Below are 22598 nucleotides of genomic sequence, written 5' to 3' on the forward strand. Positions count from 1 at the left end.
GACAGAGAGACAGAGATAGAGACAAAGACAGAGAGACAGAAAGACAGAGAGACCATAGAGAGAGGCACCTAGGATTCAACATCTACACTGCCCTCTTCTGAGAGGTTCTGTGCCTGACCTAAGCAAAGAATGCCTCTTGGTTATTTCCCAACAACAGTCTGCCAAATGTTCTTCCATGTTAGCTTTATCACAACATCTCACATGTTCAAGTGGTGCCCCAGTGCTGGCAGGCCTCTTTCAGCTATATCTCATCTACCTCTTGACAGCAGAACTGCTCCAGTTTTCCTCATGGAAACCAGGAGAAATATACCTGCATCCAATATTTATTGCTAGACTTCAATAATTTGTTCCATATTTTGGATGATTTCTAATTTATTTGTGTGGTGTGTGTGAGGGACTTGTGTGTGTAAATTTTTACTTATTTTAGCTAAAATATGTCTGTGCACATTTATGGAGCAATGAATATTATTTGATGCATGACTGTATTGTAGAATAGATGATTCTAGCTAATAAGCAAACCTGTTGCCACACCAACATTAGTTTATGGTTTAAAATCTACTCATTTAATAATTTTGTAATACACAATATAATTTGTTTGTTTCAATAGTAGCATTCTTGTACAGTAGTAGGTCTGAGATTATCAGAACTTGCCTTTCTGCCTTTTGACTGACATATCAGTCCCCTCCCCCAATCTACTCCCACTATCTCAGCCTTATTCTTAGACTAAAAATATTATTGAGATCATGTTTTATGTGCTCCTATTCATCATTTATTTAAACTAGTATAATATCCTATGTATCAGTTATAGTTGCCACAAGTGACAAAATGTCATGCTTTCTGAAAGAAAAATGACATTATGTGCATACAATTTTCTCTTTCCTCACTGATTCAGTTAGAGGTTCTGAGCTCATGTCCACACACTGACTACCTATGACTAACACTGGGCAAAAGAGATTACAGTTGATTTGGGGGTATGTTGCAGCATTCCTTCTGTATGTATGGATGTAGGAATTTCTGATTCCTACAACTCTATGTTCCGTGGTTAGAACCTTCCATACTGTTTCCCATAAGTGACTTAATATTTATACAAACAGTGCATAAGATTTCTCCCCACCTCCCCCAGATTCTTCTAACAATTCCTGCATGACATTCTGGTACTAACTATGGTAATAAATATGAGGCGGTACCTGCTTCTGATGTTCATGTGTGAAACCTGTAGCATCAAATACCTTTTCATGAGCCATTGGTCATCTTCAGACTAGTGTTTTCTTTGAAAAAAATGGCACCTGTCACTTTTAATTATATTTAGACTATGTTTCATTTGTTTTTTTCTTACATTGGACAATCTTTTTAATATGTTTTTAAATTTGAGCTCTTAATCATAAAAGTTGTGTAAATATTTTTCCAGTTCCAAATGCCTGCTTTTCTTTTTATGTATTTGCTCCTTTGCCATTGGAACGTTTTTGATATGGTGTTTATATTAGTTTCTTTTTTCTTTTATTCATTTGTTTCTGTACTTCTTATTTCAGTTTATATTGTGGTATCCAAATAGGATGATTGTGATTAAATAAAATCTTTTGTTTTCTTTCCTGCCATCTAGGTAAAATGTCTTATAGCAACTCCAAATGTTCTCCCACATCTAGGATATTATCAGAGATTGTGCAAATATGCAAAGTAACCATACATACAAGTTCATTCGTGGCTGTTATGAGTACAATTATTATACACTGGGCTTAAATACTAAATGTGCCATCTGCACTTTCCCTATTAAAACTGACATGATATGCATGAAAAATTATATGGGCACTGCAGACACAGGAGTCAGGGATTTTGAGTGGGAAGGAGATACAATAAAACTCGCATCAACACCTTTAATAGAGATTTACTAAATATTGTGTGAGGTGACCTTCAGACTATCTCAGTGTCACTGAGTGAGCAACACTCTAAACCCACATTTCTTATGGATGAAGGGGATTAACTACACCTCATATACTTGTTTCATGGCTTAAGATGAATTTTAAGTGTCATCTTCCAGCAGTATTGGTAACCAACAGACATCCATCCATTGCTCCGTGTTTCACTGTTTCAAAGAAGGCAACTTTGCAAAGATGGTGGATCACAGAAGCTTCATAAGGGACATTGCTTTCTCTGACTCTTGATGTTTGAGTAGATATTGCCTAACAAAAGATAATGAGAATAGAGAGACTCTGAGGAAAGGTAAAATAAAACACACAAATGAAAACCTGAGTAGGAAATGGCTGTGTTCATGTAAGAGAGAAAGAACAAACTATTAAAAACAAAGATGGAGAACAAATATAGACAGTCTCATACAACAATCTCAACATTTTGTAGTTAAATATCAGTATTTCAATTCATTATGAAGTTATAACAACCACATAGTAAAGTATAACCATGGTGTTAGGAAATATTGCTGGTGAGGAGAGCTATTGTAATGTTACATTTATGTGTGTTTCTCATTTTTTGCAATGGTCAAGAATTGTGAAACCCTTATTGCTATATAATTGTTTTTTATATTTTAGAGATTTATCTTAGTCACTTTCACAGTGCTGTGAAGAGACATCATAATGAAGCCAACTCATAAAATAAGGCATTCAACTGGGGGCTTGCATACAATTTCAAAGGCTTAATCCAATGTAATCATGGCAGGGAGCATGGTGGCAGGCAGGAACACTTGCTGAGAACTTTGCTATAATCCACAAGAAGAGAGAGAAACTCAGTCTAGCATGGGCTCTTGAAACTACAAAGTCCATCCATCTCTAGTGATATCCTTCCTCTGAAAAGGCCACATCTCCTAATCCTTCTAATCCAACAAAGAGCCCACTCCCTGGTACCAAAACAGCCAAATATATGAGTTTATGGAGCTATTCTTGTGTAAACCACCACAGGAATCTTTCCTTAAAAGGTTGTAATATAAAGGAACCATGTAGTGCCATACAAATCCATACTGAAATTTTCTTGCATTTGTTTAAAAAACGCTGTAAATAGCCTATTTAGCATATGTTATAATTCATGTCAGTGACCTCTAGTCTCTAACATAATGGCCTTATCTTTAGAATGTAATCTTCTTTAAAATGTAGAAAACAATTTTATATATCCTATATTTTGTAAATGTGGACACAGATAAGTAAACTCTTATTAATAACTGATAACATATATACTAGATGGTTAAATATAGAATAAAAATCAAATATCACCAGTATTTTCACATATTGCATATTCATGCTTAGAAAAGATTAGGTATTTGTACACTAACTTCACACTCAAAGTGAGGGGGTTGCAATTTTTCCATGAAGAGACTTTCAATTATACAAATGTTCTCATTTTTAAAAACTTTTATTTTAATTTTCCAATTATTTTTATTATATTTTATTATTTTTAGACAATGTCTCAAGTATCTCAGGCTAGCTAAAATTTATAATGTAACCACAACTGCTCTTGAATTCATGATTTCCCTGACCCTAGAACCGAAAGACTGAGTTTCCAGCAGGTCCTACCACATTTACCTTATTTTGTTTCTTGATTGATGAACAAAACTGTTTGTATAGAATGACTAAATCTACCTGATTGACAGATGTATCATCTCACATGAGTACCATGTTTGTGATAAGAACCTTCTACATCCACTTAACATGTCTCAATAATAATATTTACAAAATATAGTCAAGCTGTACAAAAGGTAACTTATTATTATTCACCATGTCCAACTAGAATTTTCTAGCATCAGATCAACCTGTTTCTAAGCCCTCAATCCCCAGGCTTTCAGTCTCTGGTTGCCATGTTTCTCTCTACTATGAGAACACCTTTTATAGGATCCACACATAATGAAGATTGCATAGAATTTGTCTCTTTTTGGCCATGCTTACTTCACTTAGGAGAACAATTCTCTTCTTTGTACATGGCTTCATTTCTATTCTAAAAGTTTGATCTCAGTGTGGCACTGCTGTATCATCAAGGGTTAATTACTATAAAACACAAAGTTGGTCATCTAATTTACTACATTTTTGCAAAGTAAATAAAAGTAATCAAATAAAATTACTGATTGTAGTTAGGCTTATGAATATTTCAAATCAAAATTCCTAAATTAATTTGCTTCAATTTCACATTTAGAAAGCAGAATATGAAGTTGCCTTTGCTTTTCCCACTAGTGAGAGCTTGAAACCAATAAGAAAGGCTGGGCAGAAGGAGATTTATTTCCTACTGCAGAGATGAGCGGATACAGTAAGGGTGCATGGCAGTGATGAGGTTCTAAAGACGACAGTGAGACGGGAAAGATCTGCTCACCTTGCTGAAATGGACCATAAGAGACAGTAAGTCATTGATTTAGATTACAGTCCGTTTAATGAAGAAAGAGAACTCCAAGCATATTTGCTAAACTATTTCCCTAAAAGGTAGAAAAAAATATTTCAAGAAAAAAGTAATAAATGTTGCATAGAAAAAGTAATTGAAGATGAAAACAACCCTTAGGAAAAGTATATATATTTTAGAAACCCACAACATTTAATTTCTTTTAAACAAAACACTTCCATTAAGTTAAAAGGTACAAAGCCTTTATCCACTACTGCCATCGTTTGAAATTAGATTTATTCATGAAATTTGTAAGCCTAAATTAATTGTACTAGATACAGTGTTGCCACATCTATCAGATTCAAAGTGTGGAAAAATTCCACAATGGATTATATAACAATGAAATAGAGAAAGCAAGGAAGGAAGAAAGGAAGGAAGGAAGGAAGGAAGGAAGGAAGGAAGGAAGGAAGGAAGGAAGGGGGTGAATAGCATTTTAGCAAGGCGAGAATGTGGAAGGAGAAAGGGAATATATCTTCCATAATTTGGTATCATGTAACTGAGACACAGCAGTCCCAGTTCCGGAATCCCATGATATCAATCAACATTACAATGTTTTAATTAAACCACACAGCTCATTTTACTTTGTGGCAGAAGATCTGTGAGCTATGGTGTGGGAAAGCAAACAGTTCTCCTTCAGACCTTTGGATCCCCTGCAGACCAGAAACACAGTATCCACAGAAGCCTCCATCAGTTCCAGTTGGAACAGAGCCACAGCTCTCACCATCTAACCTTGGGTCAACAGGATGAACCGCAGAGGAATTTTTGTTAACCACAAAGACACATTTGACAAAAACTGATTAATAAAAATCTAGCTAAAACTTAGTATAAGTTGTTGGAACCTGGTTCTTAGATGGCCCTGTTCCAGGCCTTACGGGCTTCATCTTTCCACATCAACCTGAGACTTTCTTTCATTCTCTTTTTCTGTGATTTTTGAGATTAGATTATTATTATGACATTTCTTTCTTCCTTTTTCTCTCTCACCCCAAAGCACTGGCATATAACCTTCCCTGCTCTCTTTCATATCCATGGCTTATTTTCATTCATTGTGTTTTTAATGTTTAACATGTGTTATTTATATAAGTTTTTAAATTGAAAATAGTTTCCTTAATATAATAAATTCTGATTATAGTTTCCACTTCCTCGCCTCCACTCAAATCCTCCCTACTTCCCTACCTTCCCAAATCCACACCTTTTCTTTCTCACTCTTATTAGAAAACAAACATCTAAAAATAAAATAAAATATGAAACAATGTGTTGGGGGTAGACCAAAGAAATAGCTCATAAAGCACATATATATTCTAAGACACAAACATTCCCATCATAGAACACCCATAAAAAACAAGACAAGAAAGTTCACCTATATAAGCAAAACAACATGTCAGTAAAAAAAACAGTTGCTCATACAAAGCATTATAAGATAAAAATGTTCATAACTACCACTACAATAATTTTGTATTAGTTATATACTTCTTGGCAAGGGGCCTACTTTTAAAGTGTGGTTTGTATGCCTAGTAAAAATATGTTGGAGAAAAGTTTCTTTTTATTTGAAAGCAGTTGTCCCTTGGAGATAGCCTCTGGTGTTAGGGATGGGGTCATGTGACCACTTCCCCTCTAAGGGCTGGGATCCCTTCTGGCTTATACCAGTGCAGGCCACATGCATACTGCCACAGTCTCCCAGAGTTCTTAAGTGCATCAGTCCTTTTGTGTCTAAAAGACCTTGTTTATTTGGTGTTTTTTAACTCACACTGACTCTTATAATTCTTCCTCCTCTTCTGCAGAACTACCTGAGCCCTGAAGTCAGGGATTTGATGGAGATATCCCATTTAGGACTGAGTGTTCCAATATCTCTCACTTCTCTCATTGCCTAGTTCCTGGTCTCTGCATTGATACCCTTGTACTACAGGATGAAGCTTTTCTGATACTGACTGAACAGGATACTGATCTATGAGTACAGAAGAAAGTCTTAAGAGTCATTTTGTTGTGATTCTTTAGCTGTACAGTAGTATTATTTTTTCCCTAGGACAATGGCCTATCTAGTCTTAATTTCTTGAACATCCACCTAGAGTCGGGTATGGGTTCTATCCCATGGAGTGGGCCTTAAATCAAATCAGAACTTGATTGATTACTCTCACAATTTTGGTGCAACTATTGCACTAGTGTGTCTTGCATACAGGTCACCATCGTAGGTTGAGGATTTGTAGCTGGTTTGGTTGCTTTCTCCTCTGCAGGCCTGCAAAATACCTTCTATTATCATTATTTAATACTAGTCAGTAGAAGTGAAGTCTTTATGTACTCACCAACTTGACTTCTCTGTGTTCAGTAAATTTTATAGGTGTTATTTTCAGCAACAGGGACTGCTTTAGCATGACTTGATTAGATATGATCCCAGTTCCATTTGGTGGCAAGAGATGTCTAGTTGTGAATTAGTTCCCTCATTACTTGGTAATGGTAAATGTGTGTTTGTGTATTTTAAATAAAATAAAATAATGTGTTTTCGTATGACTTTTTCAAAATATACATAGTATTATTTAATCCCTATCCCTGCTATATTCTCCTCCACATATATCCCTTTATACTTCATTGGTTTTTGTGGTTGTTCCAGGCTATATGTAGACATCTAATGATTTGGATTCATGACACAATAAGACGAAAGATGAACCATTTTTCTGAGTGTGGATTACCGCATTCAGTATATTTTAAGTTCCACCCATTTACTTGAAATTTTTATAAATTTCATTTTTCCCACATCTGAATAGACATATTGTGTACATGTGTCCTGTATTTGTTTTGTTTTGTGTCAGTTTTACATAAGAATGATGTGGCAAAAAGAACCACAATTAAAGGGCTCTATCCAGATGGCTTGTAGGGCATTTTCTTGATTAACGATTGATGTGCAGAGGCCCAGAACACCAGGGACCAGCGCCAACCTCCCCTGGGTGGTGAGCCTGAGCAATATTGGAAGGCAAGCAGAGCAAGGCCAAGAACAGAAAGTCAGCAAGCATTGCTCCTCTGTGTCTTTTGCTTCATTTTTTTTATTGATTCCTTGTGAATTTCACATCATGCATCTGGATCCCACTCATCTCTCCATTCCTTCCCATCTGCTCCAACCTTGCAAACCCCCACATCCATAATGTTTAAAAATTTATTAAATAATAAAATTGAAAAGAATGGGAAAAAATCTCACCATGGAAGCTGTGGCTTGACAAACTGAGTGACACCGTGTACCTTTTGGTCCATATATCATCACTTGCAAGTGTTCATTGCAATGAGTCATGTTCTGGCTCGAGGCCTCCAGTATGGTCTACATCACGGACCCTTGGTTCTCACTGGGGCTCCTTTTGGATGGATATCCTGTTGTTGTCCTGTGTTGTAGAGATCCTGTACTTTTGGGTCTGCAGGGTTAATCCCTTCACGTGCATCAGCTAATCATAGATTGAGTGGATAATGGGAAGGGAATATTCTGAGCCCTGTTTTTGGGTTTGGGTGGTAGCTAGGTTGCTCGCTGGCCAGCTCTCTCTTGTCCACAACACCAAGATGAGCTCTCCAGCACTGCCAAGCTAGTTTACTCTACATAGTAAGCAGTAAGAAGAGAGGCCTGCTTTCCTGTTCTTGTGTCCTCTCACACCTCCACCACCAGGGCCAGCTCTACTATGTTTTCCAGAGGAGGTGAAGGGTTCCCTCTGCAGACTGCTGCAGCTGAGAAGAGCACATGCCTTGTGCTTGCAGTCACAGCCACTTGGAGTTCGTGTGTGAATGGAGCCATAATATCTGGAGAACTCTACACCATCTGACTCTAACAGTGTTTCTTCTTCCTCCTCTATGATAGTCAGTGAGGCTTGGCAGCAGGGATGTTATATAGATGGTCCATTTATAGCTTATCACTTGATAGTCATTTTATTTTCTCCTTATTAAGCATTTGTGTATCCCTGAATTAATTATCATTTAATGTAAAAAAAATTTCTAATGAGGGTTGGAAGATGTACTAGTTACCTGAAAATTTCATTGCTTAATATTTCCTTACAGATGAGAATATCCCATAGTGTATATGTACCATATTTTCATTGTCTACATATTAAACTGGTGGAGTCACTCTAGAAATCAGTGTGAAGGACGCTCAATGCAAGAAATTGATGTATCAAATGGATCCAGCCACATCATTTCTTGTTATACTTCTATAAATTCTCCATACCCTGGTTCAGGGATGATTGGTCATCAATATTCATTGCTGCTCTTTTCACAATAGCCAGCAATAAGAAACAGCCTAGCTATCCATCACTATCTTAATTTCACTTTCTGATAATAAGCTCTTCTCTCTGGGCCCTTATTTATCTATGTTACTGGGTTCTCTATAGGCTAAGTTGTGTGCTGACTCTATGCAGGCAATTCTAACTGTTGTGATTTAATGAGCCTCTCATGGTCATTTCATAGCCATCCTGCATATCTTCTTGGTCTCCTTTCTTCCTCCTCTTTCATAACATTCTCTGAAACTTGGAGAAGGTAACAAGCAAATGTATTAGAGATACATGAATTCTGAGTCTTGACCAGCCATTCCCTTGTCTAATTTTTATGTTTGGGGTGTGTGAAATTTATTATCCTACAGAAATCAGTTTTTGTACAGCATTTTATCATTCAAACACAAATTAACCATTCAGAGTATTTTTATGAAATTATATATTAATAATTAATAATAGCAATTAGCTTATGATTTTTTTTGTGACTCATATTCCATCAGAATTTATTGATGTAAAGGACAAAAATCTTATGTATTAGCCAGAATCACATATTATTCTAGTAAGATTCCAAGTCAGGAGCAACTAAACTCATCTAATTTTCAAAACTAAAACCAAATGTCTTCTAACAGAATTGGGTGTATTTTCTTGTAAAAAAAAAAAACATGGTAATTAACATATTTTATACCACTCAGAATATGTGCCTATTATGACTTCACAATTCTGTAATTTTAATGACATATTTATGTTCCAAGGAACTGCTTATTTGTCCTAGCCACCCAGAACCAAAATAATCACACAAAACTGTATTAATTAAATTACTGCTTGCTCCATTAGATCTAGCTTCGTATTGGCTAACACTTACATCTTAAATTAACGCATTTCTTGTTAGGAGCCAATTTTCTCCTAAAATCATTGCAGGAATCATCACTCTGGGGAGTCTACAGAGAACCCCACACCCCTAATTATGTTAGGAATCATTCTATAGACAGAGCCTACCCCACACCCAAATTGGCTGATGGAGAGCTATCTGGAGAGCTGTTAGCAGAACCCACCTCACATTCCAAACTATTTAGGAAACTAGGTGTGGCAACTCGTGACTTCTTGGCCTAGAGTGACCTGACCGAAGGTAACCTCCGGACCACGTGACCAACGTGAACTACGTGACAAGAGCTCAGACCCCTGTGCCCATCCCCCAACTCCTTACCATATATAAAGCCGTACCCCATCTCTAATAAACGGAGGCTCTGACAAATGTAGCATGGCCTTCTTCTTCTCTCCTAGCCCATTTATCTTACAGATAGTGCCTCTCCGGGACCCTGGAATAACTGAACAGCCAGACGGGTTTACTAACCCTAGACTGGTGACCTGTCAAGGCAATTACAATTTCTATTGATCTGAATATCACCATGAGGTCGTGGCCTACCAGCAAAGTTCTAGCACATCTATCTCCCGTGGAAGCAGCTCCATGGCATCCCCCTGACTCCACCCTCCTTCCTCTCAGCATTCAGTTCTTTCTTCCACACTAACCTAAGTTCTGCCCTATCAACAGACCAAGGCAGTTTCTTATTTATTAATTCCTTCTACACCATTTTCCCTTTTCTGTTTAAACATAAAGGAAGACTTTAACATAGTAAAATTACATATATCAAAACAGGTATCAAGCAAGAATTACAGTTATATATTTCTATTTACTTTATTTTTTATCATATTGCATTATTGAAATATGTGGCAATGTTAATGTCTAACACTGTTATTGGTGTGATATTTGTTATTTCTAGCAAAAGAAACAGATGCACACTTTAATACTCAGTATGAAGAGGAACAGAGGTTCTCTGTGTGTTCTGTCTACTATCTTTACCTTCTTTGAAACTTCCTCTGCACAATATTGATATGGAAAACTTTGTTTCATTTCTCCTTTCATATTTTATCAAAGTTTCATCCAGTTCTATTTTTATATATTTAATATTGACTTATATTGTTGCCATACACTTTTATAACTTATAAAAGAAAAAAGGATCATCATATATATTTTTAAAGGTCATATAGATTATCCAAACTGTTTACATCTATTTTCAAAGATAATGAAGAAAATAATATAGAATTTGAAGAGGCAACAATATTATTTATTTTAGGCCTAATGATGGTTGTTTAAGAACAAACAAGTTCAGTAAGGCTCAAGAAGGAGACATTTCCCCCCAGGCCTCATGCCTCAGTTTACCCAGTTCTGCTCTTCTCAGTTCCTTCAGGATTCAGGAGCACCCCTGTACAGTTTGGTACACACTCTAATACTCTCTTCCTCTTGTTTCTGCAATACTTATACCCACCCTGAACACAGTGTAGTCAGTAACCTTCAATTTTTCTTTTTAGAGGATCATGGCAATGCTGGCATTAGGATGAGATGACATTATTATCAAGAAATTCTGAGTCTTATGTCCTGGAGAGATATTTGTTTAGGAAAGAAATTTGAGTTAAGCATTTAGAATCTCAAGTACCAGGTCTGAAACAGGGCCATCTAACCACCACTTTTACAAAGTAAGTGTTGATTCCAGGTAAAAACACACAAACAAAACCACAGCTTCAAAAGCATAGTAGAATAATTGTCATTGACAAGGACAACATAAAGCTAAATTTCTAGGTAATACACCAAATAAGAAATAAGGATATTGTGTTGGATTTAAATACATAAACAGGTTTTGTTTTATTATAAAGCTGTTTAGTAATTTAAAGTTAGCAAACATAATATTTTTGCAATAGGTTCTGATTTAAGTGATAAAAAGTTGAAAGTACATATTGAGGTCTAGACTCTGATATATATTTTAGGATGACGTGGGCATACTTTCACTGAGATTACAATTAACATTCCAATATAGCCTTGGTGTGGAAAGCAAAATTTGGGTCTTACAAATAGACCCAAATAACCTAGATATATTTTTCTAATGTGTACTGTGTTCTTTAAATCTTCTAATGCTATTTAACCTATTCTTTTTACTAATATGAATATATTTTAAAGTGAAGACTAATACTCAATTAAAAATCAGCATATTTAAGTCATTCTATGAGTCTTTTAAGACACACTAAACTCAGTTAAGAAACGGATGATGTATATCAGGAATAAAATATATGCTTACTATGTGTAAGAGCATGAGTTATGCTTAAACTTCCAGTACCACAAGTACACACACAAGCACAAATACAAACACACACACACACACACACACACACACACACACATGCACACATATAAATAAATACGTTTGTAAAACAAAACGATAAAAGTGTGCTGTCAAGTAATGTTATATCTGTATATAAATTTATGCCCTACCGATACTGTAAAAGTTAATGGAGTTATATAATCTGAGGTAAGTTTGATTTGAACGTTTAGATACAATGGAAGGATTTGTAGGGTACTGTACAATTAAGGAAAGTTTTCTGTCTTGAGTACTTATTCCATTACGATTCTTTGGTATATACTATGATAGAAACAAGTAACTAACGCTTTTCTTAGCCTCCTCTTTTGGGCGTGTTTCAGGGAGTTACCACCATTCACAGCTACCCTCAGACTGAGAGTTGAAAATTCCATACCTAGTTGCCCTGAAAAATGTAAACAACTATTCATTCACCTACAGCAATTAAGGATTGATGTGTAACTTGGATCCTCTAAGATGTTTGTGGATGAGGTTATCTGAGCCCATTATAATAGATGTGTGATAAATATCTTAGACTGTTAGTATACACTCTAAACTATATAGTAAGTAGTCCTACTTTCTGTGTTGAAAAATCATTAGGTAAGCACATTAAAAAGGTTATATTATTATAAGTAACTGAGCCATATCCCACATTTCCCATAATGTATGATGAAGTCATATTATTTCTATAATTAAAAATGAAGATAAAATAAATGAATTAAGAAAATTCAGGTAATAGATACAGGTTGTAAAATACAGTCTAAAGCTAATTGTTTTTCTATTTCCAATTCTGTTGTAAAATTTTGGTGGGATTTTTGTGATGAAGAAATTAAAATAAATTTTAAGTTTCAAGATGTATTTGAGACAAAGCATAAAATTTAATGTGATACTTTTTGATACTTCCATTTAAAATGTCAATTCTAATTCATATAAATTTAATAAGTTGTAAAGAATTTTAACTTTTGTTTCAGAGATTTTATCTCAGGAACAAAACACTGACTTATATACCTATAGCAGATAATGACAGTCAATAAAGAACAATGGATCGTCAAGAAAGGATTGAGAACATTATTAATACTGGGATCTCTGGCAACAACATTGGTGTTAAAAGGCAATGTGGTAATTTTTAAACTAATAACAATAAAATATGACCATTTATTGAAATCTATATTGATTTAGAAGAGACTACTAAGTAAAATTAGGCAATCAAATGTGTGAATGAATTGTTCAGAAAGAAGGGAGAATACAGTTTTCTCACTTTTGAATATGCGTAAAACTGTCTCCCATCAATCACTCCAAAATTAATCCTAAACAATCCCAGATATGTTCTTTTCAATATACATTAGTGATAGTTTCTAAAATTCTATGGAAACACTATATAGAAATAAACATCTCAATGTTTAGGTTCTGTTGGTATGCCTAATGACTGTAAGATGTATCCGCATCATTCTGTTACTGTCATTGTTTGAAACAGGATTCATGAGCCTAGCCGGCTCAAAACTCACTGTTCAACTATGGTGGTCTTGAACCCCAGGCCCTGCCTCCAGAGTATTTGCATCACAGGAGTAGGCTGCCATGCCCACTTTTTGATTATTTTCACCATTTTCCTGACAAATCATATTCTACTGTGAGAATCAATTATGCTTTGTTTATATATTTTTCAGCTGAATGGCATTTGGATTGTAAGACAAAAACTTTTACAAACATTTGTACGGATATATGCTATTATCTTACTTAGGAAAAAATCTAAGAATAGAATGTTTAAACTGAATATTAAGTGTTGTTTTAAGAGACAGTGAATACATGCATTTGTAAGAACTGTAACTGTTCTACTTCCTCGTTAAAAACACTGTTTTAAAAAAATATGAGGTATTTAATTGACAGACAAGTAGAAAGTGCTGCAACAATACTGATAGAAAGGAGGTTAATAGAGAATGCAAATGAACTATTGAACAAATTAAAAAAGAAAGATACCCTGCTTAGAAAAATATCAGTATTAACAAAAATATCAACAGGTGAATGCTAATTAATTTGAAAATATAAATAAAATATGCTTCATAATTTAGATAACATCCATATTGGGCCCAAGTAGTGGACCTTAAATAGATTAACTAAATAAATTAATTTTTTTTACTGTCTAGGCCTTAATTATTTCACAGATGTCTTTCTGATTAAAAAAATGAATTCCCATTTTTTACAAGATATAAGGCAGAAAAAAAACATGAATACAAATTTATTTTTTAATCCAATATAAAATGAAGGTGATGATGAAATGGTAATTATCATTGAACTATAATTATAGTTACAAAATACACAAATTTTAGAAAAACAAAATAACAATGAAAATCGATTACAATGAATTAAAATATATCTTACAAATTCCAAAATGTTTTAATGAGAGCATAATTATTAAACAACTTGTAAAGACTTGTTTTTAATTGTGTGTATTTCTTTGAGTCTCTGTGGGAGTACACACACATGAAGGATAGTATTCTAGGATGCAGAGGCATTGGAGCCCCCAGAGCTAGATTTATACATGGCAATGTACTATCTGCCATGATGGTCACTGTATTCATGGGCTCCATGAGAGCATTGTATGCTGTAACTGTTGAGCATCACATCTGTCCCCAAAGGTAATTATTTTGTATAAAATATTTTATAGTAATTAAAATTACTGCTGAATAAATAATCCATTCCCCTAAAAAGATACCATAGTTTCCCAATAATGTAGACATGGCAGAGGACTTTCTTATCTTTGAATCCTTTTAAACACAGTGACAGAGCAGATCACTAAAAGATGTGGCAGATAAGGGAGCCAAAGGATGAGAAAGATACATAGTAGATAACTGTGGTGATTTGAATGAAAATATCCCACATAGGCTTGTATGTTTGAATATTTTTGTCCTCAGTTGGTAAAATTCTTTGTTAAGTATTAGGAGATCTATTACTGGGAAGTATTAGGTATGCCAGCAGGGTTGGGATTTGAGGTTACAAAGACACATGCCATCCCCCCCCTTTCTCTCTTCCCAAACACTTGCTCTCACTCTGAAGAGCAAGTCCATTCTTCCACTGACATTAGGGTCTACAATTTTAGGATTCTGGAATAAACTGAAAACCAGATGAGACATCTATCCTTGTGAACTGAACTATTGTATCATGTACCTTCTGTTTATGGACAACCATTGTTGGATTAGTTGGACTACGTTTATCATTATGATAAATCCCATATATATATACATATACATAATATCCCATGTATATTATATGTTCCATATATTATATAAATATCCTATATATAGCATATACACAACATATATATTATATAAGTCTGTTACTCTAGAGTACCTTGACTATTATAAAAACCACACTAAAGACCACATGCTTATAGGAAAGCAGTGCAGGTATTATCATTCGGGTAAGGAATAATGCAATGCTCTTCTATTTAGAACATTATATTTCCTGGAAAATGATTTTAGGGCTGAAAAAGACTGAAAATGTTACAAAGAAAAAGGTGGAACTAAATATTTATAACATATCTAACTGAAAAATATAGCAGAGGCAGCAGACAACCATGAGAAGTCATAAATGAGGGTACAAAGATATCTATTGGTTTAACTACTAAAATTTTTGTATACTGGTAATTTTAACTAAGAGACATATAATGCCCTTTAGTGAAGAGATAGAATTATAATGTGCCTAGGAATTTATGAGCTAAGAATATTCATGGAATTCACAGAGGAAGCTTTACAACTGCTGTAATGGAAATGGAAGTTAAAATTAATACACGAAGAACTATTCCACTTATCATTTTGAAATGTCAGATCTCAGGAAATTAATCTATAAATAAAATTCAAATTAAATGCAGGCTGGATATTCTGAATAACTATTAATAATATCTACTAAAAATAAATATTCTGGGAACAGTAAGATGGCTAAGTATGTAAAGGCACTTGATTCACAAGCCTTAGTTCAATACTGTGGGAACATTCATCTCTTGCAAGGTCTCTACATGTATAACATGACATATGCATGCCCAGAGTCTTACATAACATTTTTGTACATTGTATTAATTTAAGTGAAATAGTTTTAAAAGATATTCTGTTTAGTAAAAGAAGTATGCATGTAACACATGTGAGTATGGAAAGTTTTTACTTTAAAATATTAATATAATGGAATATGTAACACTTCATGATTTATGCACATTTAGGAGCCAAGTGATTACTTTATATATCCTAACACTTTGGATACCAGAAAGCTTATAAAAGCATATAAACAAAGGCAGTAATTTTAACAATTCTTGGAGATTAGAGCAGGAGAACTGACTTTGTTGTGAAGTACAATGTCCTCAAATAAGTGCTTGTCTTAGTCACTTTTTGTTTGCTGTGATACCATGATCAAGACAACCTATAAAATGATAAGTATTTATGTAGATCTTAGGGTTTCAGAGGGTTGGAATCTATGAGGCAGGCATGGTGTCAGGACAGTAACTTCAAGTTTACATATTGATCCACAAACACAAGACAAAAAAAAAAAACCTACTGGAAATGCCCTGAGATTTTAAATATCCTAATATTTTCCAAACAATTTCATCAACAAGGAACCAAGCATTCAGATATATGAACCTATGAGGAAATACCCTCATGTCTCTTGCTTAGATTTGGTTCTGGTGTATTTGTAATATTAGAAAAGAACAAGGAGGACTCTATAGTTAGATACCAACAGGATACATTTATCTCTTCTCCAAAAATATAAGTGATTCCTCACAGGAACTTGTGATGCTTTGTCCCCAAACCATGTTAAGTAGAAACCAAGAGGAGACAAGAGAACAAGCATGGTCAACTATTGCACCTACCTGTTAAAAACAACAAAGCAGCTGTGAAGTGTAAGACTATGTGGTCTCTAGCTGTGTTTTGATCTTCAGGAATGTGATACTCATGCATGACTTCAGCTGTTTTGATTTCCTCTTAACTTGAGACATTTTAGTTTCTCAGAAGGTTCCAATATATTGTTTCTCCTCATCCCACAATGTTGTCTTATCTTAATATTCCATATCATGGTTCATATCAATAAGCCAAACATTAGTTTTTATTAAAGACTATGCTTTACAATAGGCTCAATTCATGAAAAAAATAAAGTAAAAATATCTCACAATGACCTATATTGAACATCGTTCTCTTGAACAGTCTCATACTGCAGCAATTCCCACCCTCTGTATGCTTAACCATCCCTCTGTTCCTGGCACACTTTTCAACCCTTATCTTCCACTTATATCTATAACAGCATGTTTTCTAATATACTGTTATATGTCTGCCTAATATTTACCGACTTATTTTATTTATAAATGTCCATTGATAAGTCTTCCATGTGTTTTATGGTTTGAAAATCCATTATTGTATTGCTATGTTATACAACCTTGTATAAATTTATGTAGGGTGCTCATCCATTCACCAAGCAAGTAACATCTTGGCTGCTCCCACTTGAAACCATGGTAGATACCTTCAATTTCAGACAAACACCTTTAAGTCATTTTGTAATTCCTATAGCTGTAATGCTGGGTCTTAAGGTAAGACTCAGTTTAAAAATATAAAGCACTAAGACCAAGCAAGTTACACACCAAAAGACTTTCTCCACTCTCTAGATTCCCTCCCAAATAACAACAGAAGCCTGCCAGAAGACCAGACACACATTCTGCCCACAGACACCATGCTACTCTCTCCATTTTCCTTGAGCAGAAACCCCCTGCCTAACTATAACTTGTGCCTATTAACAAACCAGGTAGGTATCCCACCAAGAATCCAAATAGGTATCCCATCCCTAGATCTTCCAAACTCTCTAGGTTCCATCCTACCAATACTCTGCCCAACCACACAACATGTAGAAGATGAGATAGGCCATCTACCCTATCTTTTTCCCTTCTCCTCCTGCCATTGTTTTATTATCCCAGTCCCAACCTCATACAAATACTTTCTGCTGAAACAGAGGTCATACAGGCCACCAGAACATCAGCCTCTAACAAGTGCAGAGACTTCTTGATGGATCAGAGTCCTAACAGGACCATAGAAGAGTACTGCCACCAACTTAGTCAGAGAATCCCTGCCCAGTAAGAGATCACACTAGACAATAGAAGTCCAGGCCCCAACTTACATGGAGACTATCTGCTTAACAATAGTCCACACTATCTGGAAGACAAGAGAAGAAAATCAGAAACAAAATATCAATCCAATAGAGAAAACCCAAGATCTTGACACCTGGACCTATAATCACCACAGCTCAGATGTTAGATTCCAGCGTAATAATACAATCAAGAACAGCCAGGGCAACATGACACAGCCAGACTCCAGCTATCCCACTATACCAAACCCTGAATATTCCAGTACATCTGAAGTATTAGAAAAAGGCCTTAAGGCCAACTTATGCAGATGATGGAGGTTTTTAAAGAATAAGTGAATAATCTCTTGAAGTAGTTGAGGAAAGACTAAGTAAAAATTGGAAGAAATGAGAGACCTTAAATGAAAATGATAAAACAAATAGAAAATTAAAGCAGTTAAAGAAAACTAATAAAACTGTCAAAGACCTGAAATAAGAAATAGAAGCAATAAAGAAAACACAAACTGGGGCAATTCATGAAATGGAAAATGTAGTTAAGTGAACAGGAACAATTATCACCAATAGAATACAAGAAATGTGTTACAGAATGGTGCTCCATGTACCAGCTGTGGGAACTGAGCAAGAGGGAAACCCCAACAAGCCTGGCCCTAGTGTTGCAGATGGTGCCCAGCGTGGGCTAAAAATATCTGTCCCACATTTTCATTATGCTATGCTTAAATGACTTGTGTATGTATGCAAATGTAAACTGTCTCTCTGTGGGGGTACAACCATTTTATTGAATAGGTAATATATACTCATTCTTAACCCAGGTTCCTGAGTAGCACTAGAGTGAGTTAGAAGACTGTGATCCAAAATGCATAATTACTGACAGCTGACTAATACCATTATTAGATTTAGCTTCAAACTGTTCCATTAATAGAGGAGAAGATGATCAAAGTACTATGAAGTTGGAATCATTTATACTTTGAAACTTCAATACTTATCTTCTTGACAAGTAAACAGAACCTTCTGATGTTAGTGATAGAAGTGCAGATTTTGATCAAAATATCTTTTTGAGACTTTCTTATTCTCTCATGTAGCATGTAACATAAATGCTATAGTTTGGAAAGACTGATATTGAACACATGGTTGGGGAGGAGAACAGAATTGGGCAGACACAGCTATGCAGTCTCCAGGGACTTACTTTCTATATTAATTTCTGAAAATTTCATGCTTTCTAAGTTTTTCCGTTTTTGTTTTTGTTTATTTGTTTGTTTATGGTCTTAGAATGATCTTCAATGATCATTTACTTATTTATAACTGGTTCTGATAAATAATTGGAAACTTCTTGATGTTTATTCAGTGTTTAATATATTCATTACCTTTGAACTCTCTTTTGTAGATTATAAATATTTATTGTTATATATTTTCTAAGTTTTGACTAGTATAATGAGTTATGAGTAAATAATTTGTTTCCAATATCCAACTCAATAATATTCTGGCAATGCATATAAACTGTATCAAATATACCAACAGAAATATACCGTATTAAAAAACATTTACTTAATGGTTTGATTATATTTGAATTTATTACTTCTGCACATTCCATACTTTTGATCATTATGTTATATTCAAACTATGTAGGTAGGACAAATTCTCTTAGGTACTACAAAGCATTCCTATTTTTGAAAACTATCTTAATTTTATATTAAAATTCTCTTAAGAAGTAACTCCTGTGGCTAGAAAGATAGCTCAGTGGTTAAGAGCACTGACTGTTCTTCCAAAGAACCCAGGTTCAATTTCCAACTACCACAGGGTGGCTCATAGCTGTCTGTAACTCCGGTTACAGGGCACCCGACATTCTCACAAACACAAACATTCAGGCAAAGAACCATTACACATAAAATTAAAAAAAATATGAATTGTTAAAAGAAATAACTCCAAAGTCTGATGAACTGTTGAAGGTCATAGCAATGTTTTCTCATCTCAGGAATCTCAAGTATCCTCAGTAATTTTCTCTATACTCCTGTGACCCTCCTTACCTTTGAAGACAAGATGGAAAGTGTTGCCAGAACACTTTTTTCCTATTCTTTCCAAAGTGTGCTGGATGTAAGGTAAATATGATTCTACTTCAGTTACCTAGAGAGCTAGATTGTAATCTATTATTTTCTCTTTCAAAATATTGAAAGACTTTGGGCATTATTCTCCCTTCTTAGTTCAAACCTGACTGTTAAATTTAGCAAAACTCACTGCTGTTTCTGACTTAGAAAACAAAGGAAGGGTCTAGATGCAAACAAAATTTTGACAGACCCTCTATTAGTATATATGATCTATGGCCCATTTCTGAATCTACATCACTCTGCTTAGGACATATAATAAGTATTATATTAGACTTGAGTTGGGTTGTAAGCAGATTGGTTATTTACATCTTGGTCTCTTAAGTGTCTTAGCTATCATGGGATATAGGCCAACATCTTTGCAGAGAGTCCATGTGAATTCCAGTAGCACCCTACCTCATATCTGTCTCGTATATGTTATATGTAAAGCCAAGCTTAGAAACCAACACCACCAACAAGCAAAGAGGAACTTTAAGTCAAAGATGGATAAATGACTGATTTGTTTAAACCAGTCCATAATTTAGGTGAGGCTAGAAGTAGTAAACATGAGCATGTTATATAGTTTCTACTCTATTCCATTCATTTATCAAAGAATATCAGCTAATCTGTTCTTGTTCTGTAATTCTGACATATCTTAAAAGAAGAAATGCTAGCACTGTGGTTTGTTGTGAGGCTGTTCCTTTCTGTAAATACTTTTCAGTGCAATAGCCTTTTACTTTTCAGAGAAATCTATGTAGCCTTGTAAGCTGAATGAAAGATATTATTCATTTCAGCATAATAATGCACTATTGCATACAATATTTGGTCAATCAAGTCCGCTTCTTTCATCTTATCAATTAGTAATTGATATTTAACTGTCCAATACATATTTTATTTCTAGGAAATCCCTTTCATATTTAACTCTAGAAAAACATTAATTATAAGTTGTTATTGTCCTTGTATTCACCTTTGAAATTGGGTTATCTTTCTGCTTATCTCAAAGTTCTCATGGTGAAGACTTATTAGAAGCATGGAATAGTGAAGTGTATAGCACAATTGGCTCTAGCACAAAGCCTGGACATTCCGCAGGAATGTCCTCTGTGGCTGACCCTGACAGCAAAACTAATGCATTGCATTTCCCCCAGAGCTCCACCACCTGAATGTTCATGGAAGGAAGTTTCAAAAACACAATTTTGTTAAGAATTTTCCTAACGTGGACTCTCTGCTGATGCAAAAATCTCAATCAAGCCAAAGCACACCAAGTCAAATTAAAAAATATCCAGGTTTAATGGGATTCCTGTGCTCTCGGGTGGCCCGGAGGGGGAACTGAGAAGCCCCGATCGTGACCACCATGGGGAAAGGAAAGAGACCATGAGGAGACTTTCTGAGAGAGCAGTTTAAATAAACTGGGGGAGTGGTCAAAATTTTGGCAGGCTGTCCTGACCCTCCTCCGGGGAGGAGTCAAGGTTTGGTGGGCACAGGGACAGGAATTCCAAAGATGGAAGCCAGAGACAGGGACTTACAGATTTCTCAAGACTGAAACTAAGATTCTCCACTTAGCTTAAGATACTTGTTTTCTTCCTGTCTCCTACTGTTTCTAAAGGAAGCGAAAAACTCTACACTTGGGGACATTTTATACAGAGATTAATGACAGTCCAGCAAGCACATACATTTCCAGTTGATGAAACGTTTGTTAAAAGGTGTTTGCCAAGGATCTCAATACAAGAGACAGGATGTTGAAAACTTCCTGACATAGAGAATGACCTTCAGAAGTCCTACATGGGAGCATCACTCTTTTTTAATTGCCCCAGAGTGAAAATGTGTCTGTACACTTTGCTCCTGGCTCATGTGTACTGGCACCAATTCCCTCACTGCTTTTCCAGGTTTATCGATCGACCTCTACCATGGAATGAATCTTTTATTTTTTATTTTTCTTTCACTGTGTGCACCTATCCCAGTTCCCCTTCCCTCCCCTTCTCCCACCTTTCCCATCCCCCTATCCTACCCCTATCAACTCTTCAGAGTAGGTAAGACTTCCCTTGGGGAGTCAATGAGGTCTGGCATATTAAGTTGAGGCAGGACCAAACCCCTCCCCACTGTATCAAAGCTGAGCCAAGTATCTTACCATAAGGAGTGGGCTCAAAAAATCAGTGCATATACCCGAAAAAAGTACTAATCCCAATGCCAGTGGCCACCCAAACAGATCAAATCACTTAACTGTCACCCACATTCAGAGGGCCTAGTTCTGTCCCATGTTGGTTCCCTAGATGTCAGTCCTGAGTGTATAAGCTCCCACCAGCTCAGGAAAACTGTGTGGTATTTCCCACCATGATCTTGATCCCCCTTGCTATATGATCCTTCGTCCTTCTCTTCAACTTTTTCAGAAAATATATAAAATATTTCTATGCTTTCAACAAAACTTATAAAAGTACAGTTTTAAAATCTGCTAGTTTTTCTTTGGAATTTTCCCAAATGCCTATCAAACTAGAACTCAACCAGCCCAAACACAAGTGAATATAATCTTATTCAGAAACATATGGCCGGGCGGTGGTGGCGCATGCCTTTAATCCCAGCACTCGGGAGGCAGAGGCAGGCGGATCTCTGTGAGTTCGAGACCAGCCTGGTCTACAAGA

The sequence above is a fragment of the Microtus ochrogaster genome, unplaced genomic scaffold (assembly GCF_000317375.1).
Source record: "Microtus ochrogaster isolate Prairie Vole_2 unplaced genomic scaffold, MicOch1.0 UNK9, whole genome shotgun sequence".
NCBI classification, from domain to species: Eukaryota; Metazoa; Chordata; class Mammalia; order Rodentia; family Cricetidae; genus Microtus; species Microtus ochrogaster.